Below are 9,460 nucleotides of genomic sequence, written 5' to 3' on the forward strand. Positions count from 1 at the left end.
AGCTGCAAGGACACTGCCCCCCATACCCCTGCACACCCCAGTCCTCAAGCCCAGCCCAGCCCCCAGCTCCACAGCGCTCAGGGTGAAAGAGGAGCAGGAGGGGGACCTTGGACTCAGAAATGGCCCAGGGTGATATGGCCAGGAAGCTTATCTCGCCTGAATGCCGGCCTTTGGATCCCATGATGGGAGGGGAAGGAATGACCAAGATGGGGAAGATTTTCCTGAAGGACACTGGAAGGACACCTGGAGACATTGCAGGAAGGACACCAAACAGCAAACTTCACTGCCCCCTGCCAGCTCATCAGGCTCCTGGTCCAGCTGTTTTTCGACAAACATTGTTCACTGCCATGAATGATTTTTCTGCCTCAATATATAAATTATATAGTGGGGTGTTAAGATTGTACTTTCTAGGGGCGCCTGGGTGGCTCAGTCGTTAAGCGTCTGCCTTCGGCTCAGGTCATGATCCCAGAGTCCTGGGATCGAGCCCCGCATCAGGCTCCCTGCTCGGCGGGAAGCCTGCTTCTCCCTCTCCCACTCCCCCTGCTTGTGTTCCCTTTCTCACTGTGTCTCTCTCTGTCAAATAAATAAATAAAATCTTAAAAAAAAAAAGATTGTACTTTTTACTTTAACAGTCATATAATACCTCTCATCTTTAGTTGCTTCAAGTGCTTCTGAAACACTTCCAGACAAACACCTAAGCTATAAAACAATGGCTAATGTAAAAAGAATTGTGAATTTGTAATGTGCCAGTTGGTGCAAAGTATTAAACCCACTTTTTAAAAACCTGTAATAAAGTTTAACTTATTTTAAAATTTTTATGAATCATTTTTATGAGTATAATTGACAATGTTACATTATTTTCCGGTGACAACATACTGATTCAACAAGTTAAACATTATTCTATGCTCCCAACAGGTGTACCTATCATCTATCTCCCACTCTCTTCACCCATTTTGGCCCACCCCCCCCCACTCCATATCCCCTCTGGCAACCATGGGCTTGTGCTCTGTGTGTACAGGTCTGATTCTGCCTTTTGTTTGTTTGCTTATTCATTTGGTTTGTTTGGATTCCACATATAAGTAAAATCATGCAGTATTTGTCTTTCCCAGTCTGACTTCTTTCACTTAGCATAATACCTTCTAGGTCCATCCATGTTGTCACAAATAGCACAATCTTATCCTTTTTTCTGCCTGCATAATATTCCATTATGTATATATACCTCATCCCCCTGTCCATTCATCTGTCAATGGACTTTCAGGTTGTTTTCATATCTTAGCTATTATAAATAATGCTACAATAAACATGGGGGTGTTTATGCCTTATCAAATTTGTATTTTCATGATCTTTGGGTAAATACCTACCTGATGAGAGAAAACAGAACAAAGCCTGGACTTTGCTGCAACCTGTAGTCTCCAGGTTTACAGATGGTAACACTCCTACAGCTCCCTCAAGGACTTCCTTTCATGTTTGACCACTATAGCTTTGTTCTTGTTAGTGTTACTTCCCTGTGATAACCAGAAACAGCCCCACCCAAAATATATGATAGCAATTACCTTACAAACATTGGTCCACTGATATACATCTGAAGGGTCTCAGGACTAATGTTTTACTAGACAGTAGTAAATAACCTTATCTTAACAGCAGTTAGCCCTCAAGGTCCTGGAAGCCTTGCTTCCAAATTCCTTTAAGACTTACACTATCCCTTACCCCCACCAATGATTAAGTATACGATTAGTCGCAGCTCACAATCCCTGCACAGCTCCTTCTGCCCACGGGTCCTGTCCTTGTGCTATAATAAAACCACCTTTCCAATGGAAACCTCAAAAATTATATCCTGACCATTTGCTCACCAGCCCCACGTCATTTTGTTGCCCAACGTTCTTCTTATCTGAACTTCAAGCCTCATTGCAAACTTCTCTTCCTGTTCTTCCATTTCAGGGGCTATTCAAGGAGTAAGGTCTTATCGGGACACTTTCATGCCAATTGCTCAGGCTGCAATCCTCTAGCCCATGGCTGCTCTAAGGGGAGGAATAAAAGCCTGTATTTTGACTGGAAGCTAGTACCCTGGCTGAAATGGTAATAAGACCCAGAAACTTGATGCCTTCTCTTTATTCCTATCCTTATACAAAGCTGTCTCTGTTGGGCACAGGACAGCTACCTAAGTCACTAGCATGGCTGCCAACCTTAAGACACTCCTGTGAGTTTTCCTCCTCATTGGTCCAATGTGATCTCTTCCACATCCCTGATCTAGCCACTTCTGGCCACAAGCCCTCCAACGAAAGCCAGCAAAACTGAATTAAAACCCAACAGAGGGCTGCTTCCTAGGGAAGTTGGCTATAAAGGCTACATGTGCTGGAATGTCACTTAGACCATGATGGATTTCTATCTTTACAATTTTTCATCTGTGTTCTCAAATCACTACTTAAATCACAACATTGGGTAATTTCCCCTTGCAAAACTTTTCTAGTGTTTTCCATGGGTTAAAAATGGCAGGTCCTTCACAGCATGTCACGGTATTTCAGTCATTCACCAGCACCAATTTGTAGTCTAGAATGCAATGGGAGGTGGGGGAATGCCAGCATCCCTCCTACATCCCTCCTACATCCCTCCTACAAGGCTGGCAGTGTTCACAGCAATTTTGTTCAAGGGACGCCTCCAGTCACTTTAACACTGGGAACCCCTGACATATCCTGTGTGGGATGTCACCTGGGAGTACGGGGGATTTTCTTGTTAATGGACCTTCTCTGTTTTTCTAGGAACATGGGATCTTTTTCTTCAGTCCCCAAGGACTCTCCCTTGGGATGCCTTTTAACACACTGGAATCAATTCAGGTCACAAGATTTAAGAAAGACAAGGCTGATCTTCTCTGTAACACTTCAGGGCCTCAGTACTCCTTAGGAGATAAGGAAAAACGGCCAATTAATGAGACACTAAGCTTCAATATGATCTACCATTTAGATCTCTTCTGTCGGCAACAGGGCAAATGGACAGGGGTACCCTATGTCCAGGCCTTCATGACCCTAAATCCAGATCCTGACCTCTGCAGAATATGTTTGGCCACCAACAAGGCTAATAACCACCACCACCCCCCACCGATGAATTGGATGACGATTATCTAAATAGGCCTCCTAATAAATGCAGCTTGCCAGAAAAATCACAGGCCATCCCTAATGAAGGGGACACTGACTCTCTTACTGTTCCTCCTCCTAATAGACCCAGGTTATTCTTGTTGTATGTGGGGCCTTTTCCCTCATTCATTTCCTGGATTAATGGTTATGATAAGTGGAGGCAATTTTCTGGTTAGTCTACCGAGGGACAGGGCCTTTAAGGAATATTCCCAAGCAGGTGCCAAAACTCCTTTTGTTTCAAGGACGTTTCCTGTCTTCTCTGGCCCGAAATAGACTCCCTAATTTCACTTCATGTTGGTGGGGGGAAAAAAATGCATCTGCTCATCTGTCTGAGCTGATGAGCTTTCGGAATGGGAGTCCTTTTTCTTTTGTCTGGGCTTTTTTTTTTTTGGTAACCATGTGTTAGCCACTTTACTATAAAATGTGATCAAAACTCAATTATGAGTTCAAAAAGACATAGGAAAACCAATGAGTTTTAATTTTATTACAAGTTTTAAAAACTGGGAGTAGTTTGAAAAAAACTTAGATCCTAATTTCAGCCCAGGGTTAATATTTTACAAAGAATCACTACAGGTGAACCTCAATGCAACAAACAAATACAATTTACAAATCCAGGTCATAAACTCACTAACAAACTTACTAATCATGGTAAGGGACAGTGCCAAAGACCAGCTGTTGCCTCAGTTAAATCAGAAAGAAACCTCGCCTTCTGTGAAGGCAGAAAAACATGCAAACAATTCTGCTTCAAGAAATTTGCACAGAAATAGAAAATGCTAGATCCTTTGCCACAAATGAAATTGCAAACATTCAACACATTAAATTAAATCCAAGGAGCACCAAACAGTAAATTGAAGCAAAGGTAGGACTCAAACATTTAATTTCCAGCTATGCAACTAGCAGAGCCCAAGAATTTCAGGTGTAGAAATTAGCTGTAGGCAAACTCTATAAAAACATGAGTTTATACTCTGTCATTTTATTTTATTTATTTGTTTTTTTATTATGTTCAGTTAGCATATAGTACATAAGTTTTTGATGTAGTGTTCAACAATTCAATAGTTATATATAACACCCAATGCTCATCACAACACGTGCGCTCCTTAATATACTCTGTAATTTTAATACAATGCAGACATTTCTGCAAAGCTGTTTAGATTTTAGAGGGGCATAATAAGGCATCAGGGTGTCTTTTCAAAGTCACTCTCAAATACTCTTGATTTTTCATTGGCAACAATGACATCTTTACAACTTAATATCTCTCACAGATCTCTAGCCTCTGCACACAAGGCAACAAAATACCACTTCCCATCTGGTCCAGCTTAATGTCAGTTTGTAGAATGACTTGACATTAAATCCATCCATGGCCTAAATGACACAGAAGCTACTATTCCCTGGGCATATCCACATTTTTTTCCCCATCTCCTCAGCATGAACAGTCTCTCAATCGATTCTCCTTCACGCCCCATCCCCACAAAAGACTCCAATCCCCAGGAGATGCACACATGTCAATTCTGGAAGCTCTACTATTGCTCATCTCCAGCTCCCCATGCTGGGGGCCAAAGCAACAGTTTGTTGTAAAAAGTTGCAGAAACAGTGATTATTTACAAATTCATTTTTGTGCACTTTTACATAATTTAAAACCTGGTGTAGAGGGTGCTTTCAGGCAGCAGGCTTGAGCCCTGAAACCCTGAGTAAGGAAGAAAGGCCCATGGTGACCACCAGACTGAGTGCAAACAGGCCCATCAGGTGACCCACCTCAAAACAGCCAGAAGCCCTAGCTGACCAATAGGCTACTACAACTGGGCACGGGTACCAAAAACAGAATATTCCATACGTTCCCACACCTCCTCACTTCCCCATTAACTGTAGCCCCCACCACCGCCTCCTGGCAGGCAGGCTCTCTCCTTTGCTGCCCTGCCTGCTACTCCCTAGCAGGGTATTCAGTAAACTTCTGTCTCCTGTGTCCTGCCCTGGGCTCTCCAAACTCTTTTCTGGAAGGTAGTAGAATATGCAGCAGCACAAAAGGACATTTTATTTCTACAGGAAGAAAAAGGATTAGCATACATAATAATTATGTGCATCGAGTAAACTGTCATAAAAAATTGAAGTAAATGCCCCCAGAACCCTGAATTTTTGTCAACACTGACATTTTCCTGCAAGAAGAGAACCTCAAAGTCACTGGTTTTGCTTTCAGTGAATTAGGAGCCCCCATGTTTGTATAAATGAATCTCTAAGAAAACCACCAGATGAAACTCTCACTTTTTAAAGTAAAATAGTGACTGACTAAAGTGCACGCAGCTCCACACCCTTATCCACCTGCTCAAGGTCAAATCACCAGCAATTCTCTGAAAGGAGCTTACTTCTGTTTTGGTATTATTACCACAATAACTAAAATTTTCAAGCAGGAAAAAAAGTCTAATTACAAGTAAGAGAATGGCAGCCTGAGTGAAGTTCGTTTACTATGATCTTCAATTTTCTGGTCAACCCATACTTGCAATCCATTCCTTTCCATACAAGGAAAACCACCATTTTAGTTCCCAAGTTTTATTCAAGAATTCATACAAAATCTTCCAGATAAATGAGTTTTAATCCTCCTTCTTCCTCTCCTTCCTCGTCCTGATTAACCTGGAAGTAATGCAATTAGTAACTCTCTTTGCTCTTAACAACTACGTGCAAACAGTCACGTAGATTATTGTTCTTCAAATATTTTTTTGATGAGATATTCCAAATACCTTTACGGGAAAAGGCACCTCAGAAGTTACGGTGATCTTGCTCTTGCGCCTTTCAATGGTTACAACCCCTCCACCAAGACTCCCAGCTTTTCCATTGGCTTTGATTCTCTCTTGAAGAAACCGCTTCAAATTGGCAGCATCCAGGATTCCATCTTCTACTGGGTGGGAACAGTTAAGGGTAGACTTCGGAACTTGCTTCTCCCCGCCCACAATCACAAGCTTTTCCACGGGCACCATGGCGCAACAGAGGCAGAAAGGAAGGTCTCTTCTGTCTGAACTTTTATCCACCTCCAGCCTTGCCTGCTGCACCTCACCTCCCCTGCCTCCCCTCCCCCTCCCCCTCCCCGTTTCTGCACCACCATGGATGCAGCTTGTACGACCGGCTCCTATACCATCGTGGGTACCCCCGCCACCGTGGCCTTCGGCTCCTCCTACCCTCACTCTCAAGGAGCGTGGAGCACCCCCTTGGACTTAAAGCACCGTACAGGTGCCCCAGGTGGAAAAAATTGACAATGGGGAACAAACTGATTGACTTTTAAATGGACATAGGTGCAACATATTCGTATTAAAGCTAATTTGAGTTTGCTGGTTTAATTAAGGTAGACATGTCTATCTTAATTAGTTGTCAACATTAACTATAACACTTTTATTCTACCAAGGTTTGCTGAAGGTCAAAAAGGCTCATGTAATCTCTTGCAATTTGTCAACAAAAGATGGCTTCAAATGGTTAATTAATTTTGTCTGTCTCAAAGTTTTCATGCGTAACTGTGAAAACAGCTTTCACAATCTTTGGTAACCTGAAACTTTAAAGTTTTACTTGGATAACAAGTCAGATTGAATTCGTTGGTTATCTAAGTCTTTCCAAATAAGATAAAATAGTGAAACATTAATTACTAAACATAATGTTTATTCGCTTTGGGCTTCCTATTGCAGAGAAGCTGAGGATACTCAGTCTGTTGGTAAACATACTTGATGCCTTATCAAGATGGTACTATGGAAAAACATGTTTGTACAAAGTATAAAATGTATTCATAAATTTCAGATCTAAAGAATTCCAGTGTAACACACAGTTCACAGTCAATTACTACTTAGTTTTCCCTGGAGACTAAGGTTTGTAAGAATTAAAATTCCGCTAAATGTAATTAAGACTGTTGGAGATAAGAAAGCAACTCTGTTTGCAAGAAAAAATGTGTTTTTGATGAGAAAGATATAAGGAATGGGAATACATTTTATTGAGGGGGGAAACGAGTAATTTTGTCCTAAAATAAGACTGGTTGTTTGGAGAGAAAAGGCTTAGGACAAAATCTGAATTAAAAAAAAAAAAACAGTTGTAGAAGGTTTGTGAAGGGAATACTTTAGGAAAAAATTTATGTATGGTCAGGACTAAGGCTGAAATAAATAGATATTAAAGATACACTGGTACACGATTAAAATTCTGCTTTTTTCTCTGATAAAAAAAACAAAGTTTTCTTGGATTGTTGGTTTCCACTTGATAAGAAATTATAAACAAAGTTGTGGTCTTTTCCTTGCCCAGAAAAACAAAGTTTCTATGTTTTGTCTTTATCAGGTCTTTGGTTACTTAAGAAAGTTAAAACTTCTCAATATCAGAAGAGCTAAATTTTGAGAACTATATAACCCTACCTGTTTGTCTTTGTAATAGCTTATTATCACCTTGGGGAGATAAATAATCACATTTTAAGTGTTATAATGATGTGTAATCCTCTTTAGGCATGTGCTTTAAAACTTTCTGAGTGTTTTAAAAAACTTCCCCAAGATTTGAATTGTAAATGAAGTCTTTTTGACTAATTAGGTTTGTTTATTTGGTCTGTTAAATTACATGGAAAGCATTGTCAAACAACTGATGACAACTTTAGGTTATGTTGTATGGGTAAATGCTATAACTCTTCTAGAAATTATATGAAATCCCTAAAGTTTTCATAGATCCTGGTATAAGGTCAGCACTCGACATTCTGATTATGTGTAGCACAGAAGGAACTGGGTTTCCTTGTCAACTGCATTATAATGAACTCTCATCAGATCTTTAACCATATCCATTTTTGAGTCTCTTGTCACTTATAGATGTTCTGATGCTCTTACAAAATGTGTTTTGTCTTCAAGGAGACCCATGAAAAGAACTTTTGGCAAATACAGGTATTTGATATCTTTAAGATCATAAAACTAAGCCAAATGAAAATTTCCAGAACTAATGGGAAAAAAGCTGCATTCAAACAGAATAAGAATTAATATGGGACTAAATAAATTGAGAAAATGATATTTTTATAAGTGTTGTTGGAAACGTTCTCTAATGTTAGCTCCCCCAGATTAAGGAAACTTTCTCTTAAGATATCCATGATATACAGAAATATGATAAAATATTCCTTTGGGAACAAATTGAAGCATTTTACTTTTTTTCCCTACCTGAACCCTCTGAAATTCAGAAACTCTCATTGAGTATTCTTTCTTCCATGGCAATTATAATTATTTTCATAAGTTCAATAAGAATCTGTTCTCCTTGTAACAGGACACCATTGGAAACACTGGTTATTTTACCAAGGCTTTGACTGGAATGAATGTCAGATTTGAGAGAGACATGCACGGACTCAGATATGATCAAACAGCTTTAAGGTACTAAAGTTGACTTTATGGAGCCAATAAAGCCCCTTGGAAATGTCATTCTGGCACCTCACTCACAGAGGTCCCACAGCCTCAGCAAGTGAGTAAAAAAATGTACGTTCCTGGCAGGTGCAAGAACCTCAAGATATTTGGGGGACTTCGAGAAAAGAAATTTGCCCAAATCTACAGATATTGCAGACATATCTGACAACAAGTATTTGGCTTGGTTTCTGGCCTCGAGAGCTTAAAATTGTTCAATCTAGAGATTCCTTATAAAAAGTTCCAGCAAAGCAGATTTTAAAAGATCTATATGGTCGGTCACTATTCTTGCTAGCTTATGTAAATAAGTAGGCCAAATTCGTTAAAACTGGACATGTTTTACAAGCAAATTAATCTTGATATGGCTATCTTTGATAAAATGAGGGTGACTATTAGAGGAAAAATATGTTTCAATAACACATATTTGTAGATATTAGACTTTAATACTATTGACTATAAACTAGGCTAGATCCTGAATTCTTCTGGTTTCCTGAAATATCTGGCGATGGCTCTCCAAACTGAGGTTTCCAATCTTCTTCCGTTCTCTTAACTTAAAGTCATTAAAAACTAAAACTGCCCTTTCCCTAAAGCCCTGAAAGCTGATGCTGGACAACTTGAGGTCAGCTCAGAGAAACTGCCACAGAACTCATGTACAGACGATCTATTGCGTATGTGACTGCTTCTCTTTGGGCTGGTCAAAAGGATCAGCAGAGACAGGTGAATTACAAAGCAGAAAAGCCCATCTGATTCCCGCGGCCTGTTCGCAATCCCTCTGCGGACGCTTCAGGCCTGAGTCTGAAAATCTTCTCCCTGGCAGCACTCGGGACCCAGACACGGGGTTTGTCATTTGCTCCAGCCATTAACCTGTATTTTTCTTCGGTTTCCATAAAAGGGCCTCTTATTAATGACCTGATTGCTTGCCTAACAAAACAGAATCTATACGATGGCTAC

General features: G+C 40.3%; 1 pseudogene; it reads right to left on the reverse strand.

Annotated features, from left to right (window-relative positions):
• Positions 1-5,681: 5,681 nt before the first annotated feature.
• On the reverse strand, positions 5,682-6,094 carry LOC113927965 (annotated as a pseudogene).
• Positions 6,095-9,460: the final 3,366 nt, after the last annotated feature.

The sequence above is a fragment of the Zalophus californianus genome, chromosome 7, assembly GCF_009762305.2.
Source record: "Zalophus californianus isolate mZalCal1 chromosome 7, mZalCal1.pri.v2, whole genome shotgun sequence".
NCBI lineage: Eukaryota > Metazoa > Chordata > Mammalia > Carnivora > Otariidae > Zalophus > Zalophus californianus.